Source organism: Nomascus leucogenys, chromosome 6, assembly GCF_006542625.1.
Source record: "Nomascus leucogenys isolate Asia chromosome 6, Asia_NLE_v1, whole genome shotgun sequence".
Lineage (NCBI taxonomy): Eukaryota > Metazoa > Chordata > Mammalia > Primates > Hylobatidae > Nomascus > Nomascus leucogenys.
Window position 1 is genome coordinate 101,032,424 of NC_044386.1, and position 12,070 is coordinate 101,044,493.

At 38.4% G+C, this 12,070-nt stretch overlaps 1 long non-coding RNA gene across 1 annotated transcript; it reads right to left on the reverse strand.

The window, feature by feature from the left end:
- Positions 1 to 5,161: 5,161 nt before the first annotated feature.
- Positions 5,162 to 11,809, reverse strand: LOC115835530. Its single transcript, XR_004030581.1, has 3 exons — positions 11,799 to 11,809; positions 8,189 to 8,195; positions 5,162 to 5,234 (listed from the first exon to the last, which is right to left on the reverse strand). It is a non-coding gene; the product is annotated as an uncharacterized LOC115835530 (long non-coding RNA).
- Positions 11,810 to 12,070: the final 261 nt, after the last annotated feature.

The window sequence follows — 12,070 nt, forward strand, 5'->3', positions numbered from 1 at the left end:
TATCATCTCACCCAAGTTAAGATGACTCTTATCAAAAAGACAAAAAATTACAAATGCTGGCGACGATGTGGAGAAAAGGGAACTCTTACACACTGTTAATGGGAATGTAAATTAGTACAGCTACTATGGAGAACAGTATGAAAATTTCTCAAAAAACTAGAAATAGAGCTACCATATGATCCAGCAATCCCACTAAATGGTATTTATCCAAAGGAAAAGAAATCAGTATATCAAAGAGATATCTGCATCCCCATATTTATTACAGCACTATTCACAATAGCCAAGATATAGAATTAACCTATATATTAACTATTAACAAATGAATAGATAAAGAAAATGTGGTATCTACACCATGGAATATTCTTCGGCCATTAAAAAAGAATGAAATTTTGTCATTCATGGCAGCATGAATGAGTCTAGAGGACATTATATTATGTGAAATAAGCCAGGCCCAGAGACTTAAACACTACATGCTCTCCCTCATATGTGGAAGCTAAAAAATACTTGAGCTCATAGAAGTAGACAGTTGAATTATGGTTATTAGAGGATGAGAGAGGGGAGGTGAGGAAGAGGTTGGTTAATGGATACAAAATGATAGATAGATGGGAGGAATAAGTCCCAGTGTTCTATAGCACCAGAGGGTAAATACAGTTAATGGCAATGTCTTATATATTTCCAAATAGCTAGAGGAAAGAATTTTGCATATATTTTTGCATATATTGATTTTAATATCATTGTTATGAACACCAATGTAGTATGAGTTCGCTGTAATATGTGTTAGTGTAGGGTAAAAATTTGGGGGGATGATGAAAATCAAAAAGGGAAAATAGCAAATGTCCCAGGTTCTCACCATGCTAATTACCCTGATTTGATCATCACACATTGTACACATATCTCAAAATATTACTTTTATCCCATAACTATGTACAATTATTATGTGTCAACTAAAAATGAAAAAAATAATTTTCCTAGAGTGGGATTATTCCAACATTTGCTACATTTTCTATTTTTTAAGAATAATTAACTATAATTACTTTTTAAAACCCCAAACTTAGTATTTCCTAACAAAAAAACCCCTGCAAATCAGTATAAACCACCATGCTCCTATTCTTTAGTTTTTCTTTATATCTCAGTTGACTGCTTTTGTGTCTTCAAGTAAATTTTTCATGAGGGGTATGTAGACAATGGATTTTCTAGCTTTTTGCATATTTAAGAAAATATTTTTCTTTGACCCAGAAAGCTGGACTAGTACAAAATTGAGAGAAAATTTGAATAATTATGAGAAAATTTGAAGCTTTCTACCAAAAAATAAGTTACATTAAAAAGAACAAAAATTGGGATGACATCTGCATGATGAAATGCCAAAGTGATCCCCCCGCCTCGGCCTCCCAAAGTGCTGGGATTACAAGCATGAGCCACTGTGCCTGGCCCCATTCTAATTACTTTTGAAGTTAAATAGGTTCATTCTGTTTCCATTCAAATAATTGAAGAATACTGAACGAATGGAGGAATGAATGAAATGACCCAGTAAGGCTGCAGAGTATGCCCCCACATATCTCAGCTAATTGTTTTTTTCTACGGCAGTTGACTCTTTCCCTCTGTCCATGAAAACTCCACACCAAAAGTTCTCCCTGACTCTTTCTGCCCCTGTCCCTGTCCCTATTCTTTGTATAGTCCTCAGTGCTGTGTGTGCATGCATGTGAGCTTCTCATATAAAAATGGTAAATCACTGAGAAACCACAATTTATTTACTTATTCTTCTTCCTCCGACTGCTTCTAGCAGAATATTGAATATACACATTTTTTTTTTTTTGAGACAGAGTTTTGCTCTTGTCACCCAGACTGGAGCTCAATGGTGCAATCTCAGCTCACTGCAACCTCCGCCTCCTGGGTTCAAGTGATTATCCTGCCTCAGCCTCCCCAGTGGCTAGGACTACACGTGTGCACCACCATGCCTGGCTAATTTTGTATTTTTAGTAGAGACAGGGTTTCACCATGTTGGCGAGGCTGGTCTTGAACTCTTGACCTTAGGTGATCCACCCACCTCGGCCTCCCAAAGTGCTGGGATTACAGGTGTGAACCACCACACCCAGCCAACACATTTTTTTTTTAAGTAGAAATTTAGTCTTGCTATGTTGTCCAGGCTGGTCTCAAACTCCCGCCTTCAAGCAATCCTCCCACTTTAGCTTCCCCAAGTGATGGGATTGCAAGTATGAGCCAGCGTGCCTGGCTTTGAATATACAGTTAAACTACCAGTTACTGAGTGCCTTCCAAGGGTCAAGACTTCCCATAAAATGCTTTGTAAGTATCACTATATTTAATTTCATAACAGCCAAGTAAGTAGGTATTTGTATCCCAATTTAACAAAAGAGGAAAATGAGGTGCCAAGACATTCAATAATTTACCCAAACTGAGATGTAATTTCAGTCTGCCAGACTCTAAAAAGGTCACATTCTTAACATCATATCATGAGGGTATTTTCACCCAAAAGTACAATGATACAGTTGAGATATAAGAAAAGATATTAAATTATACATCTTTAAAACTTTTCATAACAGAAAAACCTATTTAAAAAAAATTCTGCTAAAGACAACTTTGGTTTCAGTGATGTGACCCTTTCCATTTCTAAAGAATAGTGTGAGTCTTCCGGTTCCATTTCTATGCTTTGGTGAGGCAGAATTTGGGAAACGGGTAGACAGAGCTGAGCAATTGCCAGGAAAGAAACTGGTTTATTCTATTTCCATTTAAAAAGGGAGGGAGAGCTGTTTGCACAAAAAGGAAAAATAGAGTAAGAGTGGAAGGACCAAGTTGATTACTTAGTTTGGTTTGGGAGAATCTTGTTTTGGGGTCAGATTTGAGAATGAAGAGTTGAGAGAGATTTGCAAACAGCAACAGAACATGAAAGACACAACAAATGAGGTGAGAAGAGGATATTACGTCCTGCATAGATAGGTGCTTACAGATGATTCTGCAAATGAGAGTAGTGCCTTCAAAGTGAATTGTCTGATTCCATGGAGAAACTGGCTCTGGAAGAAGTCAGACTGGAGCATTTTCATAAGAAAGAGGAAGGATAAAGAAAAACACAAAGACATATCTTGGGGGTCACTTTACGATGGAGGTAATGTAAAACCAAAGGCAGTAGATTAGATTCAGGTAAGATTTAGTTCAACTCCTAAAACAACTCTTAGTATGGACAAAGCAGCAATATGCATTCAACTCATTCTATACTATGCCTTATTTTTATTATGAAATATTGTGTACATCGAAGCTTATGTATAGGCGTATATTTCTTTCAAATAATTGCTTGATTTCTGCTTTAACTTTATTCTTTACTCAAAAGTCATTCAGAAGCAGGTTGTTTAATTTCCAGGTGATTGTATGGTTTTGAGAATCTTCTTGGTATTGATTTCTATTTTTATTGCACTGTGGTCCAAGAATGTGGCTGATATGGTTTCAGCTTTTTAAAATTTGTTGAGAATTGCTTTATGGCGGAGAGTGTGGTTGATCTTCATGTATGTGCCATGTTCAGATGAGAAGAATGTGTATTCTGTTGTTCGGTGGAGTTTTCTGTAGATGTCTGTTAGGTCCCATTGTTCAACTGTCAAGTTTAGGTCACAAATATCTTTGTTAGGTTTCTGCCTCAATAATCTGTCTACCACCATCAGTAAAGTCCTGAAGTTTCCTACTATTATTATGTGGTTATCTAACTCTTTTCATAGGTCTCTAAGAACCTGTTTTATGAATTGGCGTGCTCCAGTGTTACATGCATATATACGTAGTACAGTTAAGTGTTCTTGTTGAGCTAAACCCTTTCTCATTATGTCATACCATTCTTTGTCCTTTATGATCATTATTAGTTTAAAGTCTGTTTTGTCTGAAATAAGAATAGCAACCTCTGCTGGGTTTGGTGGCTCATGCCTGTAATCCTAGCACTTTGGGAAGCTAGGGCCGGCGGATCACCTGAGGTCAGGAGTTTGAGACCAGCCTGACCAATATGGTGAAACCCCGTCTCTACTAAAAACACAAAAATTAGCCAGGCATGGTGGCAGGCGCCTGTAGTCCCAGCTACCTGGGAAGCTGAGACAGGAGACTTGCTTGAATCTGGGAGGCAGAGGTTGCAGTGAGCCAAGATTGCACCACTACACTCCAGCCTGGGTGACACAGTGAGACTCTGTCTCAAAAAAAAAAAAAAAAAAGAATTGCAACCCCTGCTACCTTGTTTTTTATTGGCTTGATAGATCTTTGTCCTCCCCTTTACTTTGAGTCTGTGCATGTCATAACTTGTAAGATGAGTCTCTTGAAGACATCATACAGTTGGGTCTTGCTTCTTTATGCAACTTGACACTCTGTGCCTTTTATATGGGGCATCTAGCCCATTTACATTCAAGGATAATATTGACATGTATGAATTTGATTTTGTCCTCATGTTATTAGCTGGTTGTTATGTAGATTTGATTATATAGTTGCTTTATAGTGTCAGTGGGCTATGTACTTAAGTGTGTTTTTCTGGTGGCAGGTAACAGTCTTTTGTTTCCACGTTCAGCACTCCCTTAAGGATCTAGTGACGACAAATTCCCTTAGCATTTGCTTGTCTGAAAAACATCTTGTTTCTCCTCTGTTTATGAAGCTTAGTTTGGCTGGATATGAAATTCTTGGTTTGAATTTCTTTTCTTTAAGGATGTGAATATAGGCCCCCAATCTCTTTTGGCTTGCAAGATTTCTACTGAAAGGTCTGCTGTTAGCCTGAAGGGGTTCCCTTTGTATGTTACCCAACCTTTCTCTCTAGCTTTCTTTAATATTTTTTCTTTCATGTTGACCTTGGAGAATCTGACAACTATGTGTCTTGGACATGGTCATCTTATATGGTATCTTGCTAGGGTTCTCTGAATCTCCTGAATTTACATTTTGACCCCTCTAGTGACACTGAGGAAATTTCCATAGAAGATATCCTCAAATATGTTTTCCAAAAAGCTTCTTCTCTCTCCCTGTCTTTCTAGGATGTCATTGGGTCATATATTTGTTTTTTTTTTTTAATATAATCCCATGTTTCTCAGAGATTTTGTAGGTTTTGTTCATTTTTTAAATTCTTTTTTCTTTTTTTCATCTGAGTTGAAGAACTGGTCTTCAAGCTCTAAAATTCTTACCTCAGCTTGGTTCATTCTGCTGTTAATACTTCTGATCATATTATGAAATTCTTGTAGAGAGTTTTTCAGCTCTAGAAGATCAGTTTGGTTCTTGTGAAAAATTGCTATTTTAACTTTCAGCTATAGTATTATTATATTGGATTTCTCAGATTCCTTGGATTGGGTTTCAGCTTTCTCTTGAATCTTAGTGATCTTGGCCATCCAGATTCTGAATACATGTCTACCATTTCAGCCATTTCAGTCTGGGTAAGAACCATTGCTGGGGAGCTGGTGCAGTCATTTGAAGGTAAGAAGACACTCTGGCTTTGGAGTTGCCAGAGTTCTTACACTGGTTTTTTTCTCATCTTTCTGGGCTGATATTCCTTTAATCTTTGAAGTTGTTGTCCTATGGATAAGGCTTTTGCTTTTATCGTCTTTGATGCCCTTGAGGGCTTGACTGTTATATAAGTTGTGTTTAGTTGACTGACTTCATTTCTGGATGATTTCAGGGGCCAAGGCTCAGCTCAGTACTCCTAGCCTGTGTGCTCTAACCCTGTGGAGGATGGAGCCAGGCCTGCAGCTTTTTTCTCTGGCTCCTCGAAGTTAGGAACCTGCTGTGCTGGAGGGGCCAAGATGTGCCCAGTTCACTGGCAGCAACAATCTAATGAGAGGTGCTGGTAAAAGCATTTGGACAGGAAAGCAGTGGGCAGTGGGCGTTCCTGCACATGCACCAGCGGTGGGTCCTGCACATGCACACACATGACTGAAGCAGCACGGGGAGGTGCAGGTGGGTATGCACCAGTGGAGGAGTTCTATGGGTGGGTGCTTGCAGCACGGGCCTGCCTTCAGAAGCTCTCCAACTGTTAGGTAGAGTGTAATGGTGAAAGAGCTATGGTGATGGCCACTGGCAAGCACCTTGACTTGGCAGCTGAGGCCACACTGCATGCAGGTGTGGCCAAGCAGGGACCCTGGGATAGGCTGACAGACTCGGGGGCACTCAGATCAGACTGTCCCCATCCCACAGGCAAGATAGCCCTGCTCTGTTTAGGTATGACAGTCAACAAAGATGAAAGCCACATAGAGGAGCATGGAGAGCCTTGTGGGTTGGGCACCTATGGCTGTGCTCCATTGCAACTGTTCCTGCCAAACCCTCTGGGCTCCGTGCAGGCTGGAATTCTGTCTCCACCAATTCTCCAGGCAGTTACCCCTGCCAGCTCGAATGTCTGTGGCAGTCATGGGGTTTCCTGCAGCTAGGATTTCAAAGGTCCATGGTGAGAATAGGCCGCTCCACATCTGTTTAACTCATCCCTTCCCCAGGAGCTGCTTGGGGCCAGGAATGAGTCCTGGTGCTCCCAGGACTGTGCAGGGTTCCCAGATTCCTCCTCTTTTAGCCCAGGGTTTGCATCCTCCCTCTGTCCACTCTCAATGCCTTCTTTCCAAAGATCTGTTTGGAGTGTGCCAGTCTACTTGACGGTCTGGTCTCTTTCAGGGGAGAAACTCCCTGGCTGCATCTAGTTGGCCATCTTGGCTTTTATTGATTTATCATTTTATTCTGAACTTTAATCATTTCTCTGTCATGTTTTGTGAGCGTATTCTGTTTGTAATGTTTTTCATTTATCTTATGATGTCTTTGATCAGGAGAAGTTCTTTATTTTAACATAAATTTTTAATTTTTTTTTTAATGAGACATAACCTAAAGATTCCAAAGGGCTTTATGTGGAAAAAAACATTTGATAATAACCGTTCTTATTTGTTAATAATAATGATTTTTTCCTTTTTAATCTTTCTATTCTTTATTTCTTTTTCTTATTATGTGGTCAGCATATTTTTGAGGAGAGATGATGGGTGTTTTACTTTCTTTTGAATTTAAAGAAAATATTTTTAAGTTTTCTTGTTAATGATGTTCACTATCAGGATTTGTTTTGTTTTCTGTACATGCTGTGTGTCCAAGTTTAAAAGTTGCCTTCTATTTCTAAATTGCCAGAGTGATTTTTGTTGTCATTTTGTTTTTTGCTTTGGTCTTTGTCTTTAAATCAGGATGTAATGTCTAACTTTATCGAATGCTTTTTTTTCTGCATAAGTTGAAATAACCATTTTTTCCCCCTAAGGAGTGAATTAACAATGAATTACATCATTTTCTTAAGATGGGTTTTTTTTTTTTTGGTTGTTAATCCAACCTTGCATGCCTGGAACAAATCCAACATAGCAATGCTCTATTTATGTTTAATATATGGGTTGATCTAGTTTGTTAGTAGCTCATTTAGAATTTTTTTATCTATGTTTATGAGTGAGGCAAGCATACAATTTTCCTTTTTCATGCTATTCTCAGGTTGTGGTTATGCCAGCCTCAAAAACTAGTAGGGGATCTTTCTTCTTTTTTATCTTCTGAAATAGTTTATGTAAGTTTGAAAATAACTAGTTACTGAATATTCAGTAGAGGTTGGTTGCCAATAAAATTATCTAGGCCTAGTTTTCTCTGTAGAATTATTCCTTCTAAATATTTTCTTTTATTTTTATACTTTCTTTTTTGTTTAAAACTGTTAAGTATATTTATCTTCTATTCTATCCTGACAAGCCTGATATCTGAGAACAAGAACACTATAACTTTTCTCTAAATTGTGTTTTGCACAAAGAGAATTTTTCACATCTCTAATCGGTGATATTGTAAAAATGACACATATTTTTCAAGGTAATTTCATCAAATGTTTCTCTTAAATATCTCTGAGATTTGGTGAGTAAGTTTTATTAAAGTTTTAAATATAAATGCTTTGTAAGTAGAGGACACTGTTACTTTTATTTTTGCTGATAACAAGTAAGAAACCTGGGGCCTAGAGTTATTAAGTGAAGTGAAATTTTCTCCTAATCTGATAAGTTTTCCACCCATACAATGACTGGGTCTAGCTTTTTTATTTTTATTTTTAATTTTTTTTTCACACTGAGAGTGACTTTTTACTTGCCCCAAGAAAATGACGAGACTGAACTAAAAACAAAAACTAAAAAGTGATCTAAGAACTAAAACAACAGCTGAAAATTCTGCCCTGTGTGTCAATAGTAATGGGATAAACTTTTCTTCTTAAAAAGGAAAACTCCAAGGCACAGCGGCACACACCTGCAGTCCCAGTTACTTGGGAGTCTGAGGTGGGAGGATCGCTTGAGCCCAGGAGTTCAAGACCAGCCTGGGCAGCATAGCAAAGCCTCATCTCAAAACAAACAAAAAACCCCAGAGTTATGCCAAGATCTAAGTTCACTGTGTCTTTCATTTGAATTTGATTTTATTGGAGATCTCTAACCTTGAAGTTATTCTTCACAAGCATTTTTTTCAGTTTATTATACAAATGTTTTACTTTTTTTGTATCTTTCAATTTTTCATGCAATGTTAGAATTTCATTAATCATGAAGTGGAAGCTCAGAGATGTAAGGAAACTGATTGAATTATAAGTATGTGCCTAGTGTACATATACATTAATCATGTACTCCTCCTGACAATCTTGCAAGTTATACATTGTTGTTTCTACTTTACAGATGAGGAGACTAAAGTCATACATCTCTAAGTCATGGAGCCAAAATTCAAGTCCAGGTTTTTGTCTCTAGGCCCAGTACTTTTTCCACTAGTTTATACAACCTTTCTATAATTTTCCAGGGTCATACAACTTAGTTGTAAGTGATATAACCAAGACAAAAACTCTGTTCTTTTGACGCCTAGTCCAATAAGCTTTTACCATACCACACTGCCTATATGAAAATAGAGGTGGCTGGCCAGGAACGGTGGCTCACGCCTGTAATCCCAGCACTTTGACAGGCTGAGGTGGGCAGGTCGCTTGAGGTCAGGAGTTGGAGACCAACTTGGCCAACACAGTGAAAGATACAAAAAATTAGCTGGGCATGGTGGCACACATTTGTAATCCCAGCTACTCGGAAGGCTGAGTCAGGAGAATCACTTGAACCTGAGAGCTGGAGGTTGTAGTGAGTCAAGATCACACCACTGCACTCCAACCTGGGATACAGAGCAAGACTCTGTCTCAAAAACAAAAAAACAAAACAAAACAAAAGGCAAGCAAGAATTTCCCTGAATATTTTCTAAGAGTAAATAAAAAGAGTTAGATGACTATTATGAAAAAGATTAGTTGGTGGCCCCTAACATCTGTTAACCCTTCTCCCAAGTTTTAGCTGGGCCGTGGCCACCTTGAATAAAGTCTAAAATTTCCTAGCCTTCCTGACAGCCATGTAGGGCCATGTGAATGAGTTCTGCCAATGGGATATACGTGCAAAGTATGTGCCTGGCTGTGGGAAGCATTCTTAAATGGAGCATGTGCATTATCCTTCTGTTCTGTCCTCCTTTGGGTTAGAATAGAGATGTGATGGCTGGAATTGCAGCAGGCATTTTGGATCACAAGGAGATCCTGGGAATGGATACCATTACTAGCCAGTCAGGAAGACAGGAGCCTAGGATTTTGTACCAAGAAGCATTGTAGCAGCCCTAAACTCTCTCTCCTTCACTTTATATAAGAAATAAGTTGTTACCTTGTTTAAGATACTTTGGTTTTGCTTATTTCTTTTCCTTGTCATAACCAAACTTAATACACAGTAAAATCTTAAAAGGAAGAATCTGAATTCAAAATCCATTTTTTTTTCTGGTGGGGAAAAACAAATGTTTGTTAAAACTGAAGCTAATTCTTCATTATTATTTCTCTTTGGGAGCAGGGAAGTTGGAATGGAGCCTAGAAATGATGTCTTGGGGTTTTAACATTCCCACATGGTTTATGTAATAAAAAGCAGGGCTTCGGGATGGCTTTTTAGAAGTTCAGGATGAATGGACTACAAAACCAAAATGTGATGTAATATCCAAAGTATAAAAGGCCTACACTTTGTATCTTACCTCAATGAAAAGAGTCAAGCATTTATCCTTTTTTTAAAACTCACTCACCAGTTAAAGCTACTATAGTAATTTCCTGTGACAGTCAAACTGACTAGCAACTTATATCATTTCACATAGAAGGTAGAAGAGTCTTTAAAATTATTTTTGCCTTTTTTCTAATGACTTTAAAGCTTATCAGATACACTCATCCTTGTTTAGCAGAGCAGTATTTATGCACTGTTGACAAAAAGAAAAATTCTGTAACATTGCACAGAGATTTGATAAACTCAGCCTTATGTCAGTACTTTCATGAAACATAAAATTAACCACTTAAAATAACTTAGCTTTTCTACAAAGACCAATGAAAATATATCAGTATTTCAATTGTATCATTCAGCATTTTCAACACAGATGAATGACATTTCATTCTTTAAAAATTGAAGATCTTATTATGGATAATTTATATTCAAGGCAAAAAAATATATATGGTTAATAGGGAAAAAAAGCAAGAAGAAGGAAATAAAAAGTTAAAGTAATCCCATTACCTAGAAGAGTGGGTCTCAAATGTAAGCATGCATTGGAATCATCACAGTGTTGGTAAAACACATTGCCGGGCCTTACCCTCAATGTTTCTGATTCAGTAGACACAAGTGTACCTTGCAAATTTGAATGTCTAACAAGGTACCTGGTGAGGCTGATGCTGCCAGTCCTGGGATCACACTTTGAGAAACCTGGACTTGGAGGAATGGCTTTTACCCTAATGGAGTTGATCTTTCCAGTCTTCCGGTTAGCAACACCTAACCATTCTTATAAAAGTTACCAGTGACATCCACATTGCTAAATACTAGGGTCACTTCTTGGCCTTTCTCTTTTTGACCTGACTGCAGAATAAGACACGATTAATCATTCCTTCTTCTTGATACGTTGTCCTCATTTGATTTCTGATGTCTTCTTATTTCTTGAGCACTCACTCCTCATATCTTGGCCTCAGATGTAGGAATGCTCCAAGGCTCCATTCTTAGACTTCTATTTTTGTTCATTTACACTCAGTCTTTTCTTTTCTTTTTTTTTTTTTTTTTTTGAGATGGAGTCTCGCTCTGTCGCCCAGGCTGGAGTGCAATGGCACAATCTCGGCTCACTGCAAGCTCCGCCTCCCGGGTTCACGCCATTTTCCTGCCTCAGCCTCCCGAGTAGCTGGGACTACAGGCGCCCGCCACCATGCCCGGCTAATTTTTTGTATTTTTAGTAGAGACGAGGTTTCACCGTGTTAGCCAGGATGGTCTCGATCTCCTGACCTCGTGATCCACCCGCCTCGGCCTCCCAAAGTGCTGGGATTACAGGCGTGAGCCACCGCGCCCGGCCATCCTAGGTGTTTCAATACCCACTGCCTGCCTGCCATGTTCTCTCTCTCTCTCTCTCCTGGCCCCCACCTGCTCAGATAGTCCCAGCCTCACTGGCCCCTTGCTGTTCTTCAAAAATGTCAAGCCCTTTTGCACTTGTGGTTCTCCCTTCCTGGTCTATCTCCGTGATTTTCTCCACCAATATTTCCACCTTTTTAAATTTTTTTAAAGTGTAGGGGCCTATATAAAATTTTTAAAAAAGCCTTCCTCTAAACCTCTTATCCAACTTTATTTTCTCCATAGTTTGTTTCTGACAAATAAAATCATCTCATTTAATTGCTTATGGTTGAACTTACTCCATTACATTGGACCCTCTCTGAAGACAGGGACTTTGGTTTACTGCTATATTCCCCAGGGCCTGGAAAGCTCTGTGACTGTATGAACAAATGACTTTTAAAATCCAAACTTTGTACCACATACAATATGGCCACCTAAAAATGCTGCTGCTGCTAATAATGTTATTAAAACAAATAATAATAAGATTTCCTGAGTACTTTCAGTGTATTTACATATAGTACTCATTTGATCTTTACAATCTTTTAACCCAGATACTATGTTGCACATTTTACAGATAAAGAAAGGGAAGTTTAGAGAGATTGAATAGCATAACTAAGGATCCTAAAGCCAAAGTTTTCATTCTTAATCATGTCAATGTACAGCCTCAAGGTGAAGTCTTCACGTACATTCTTGTG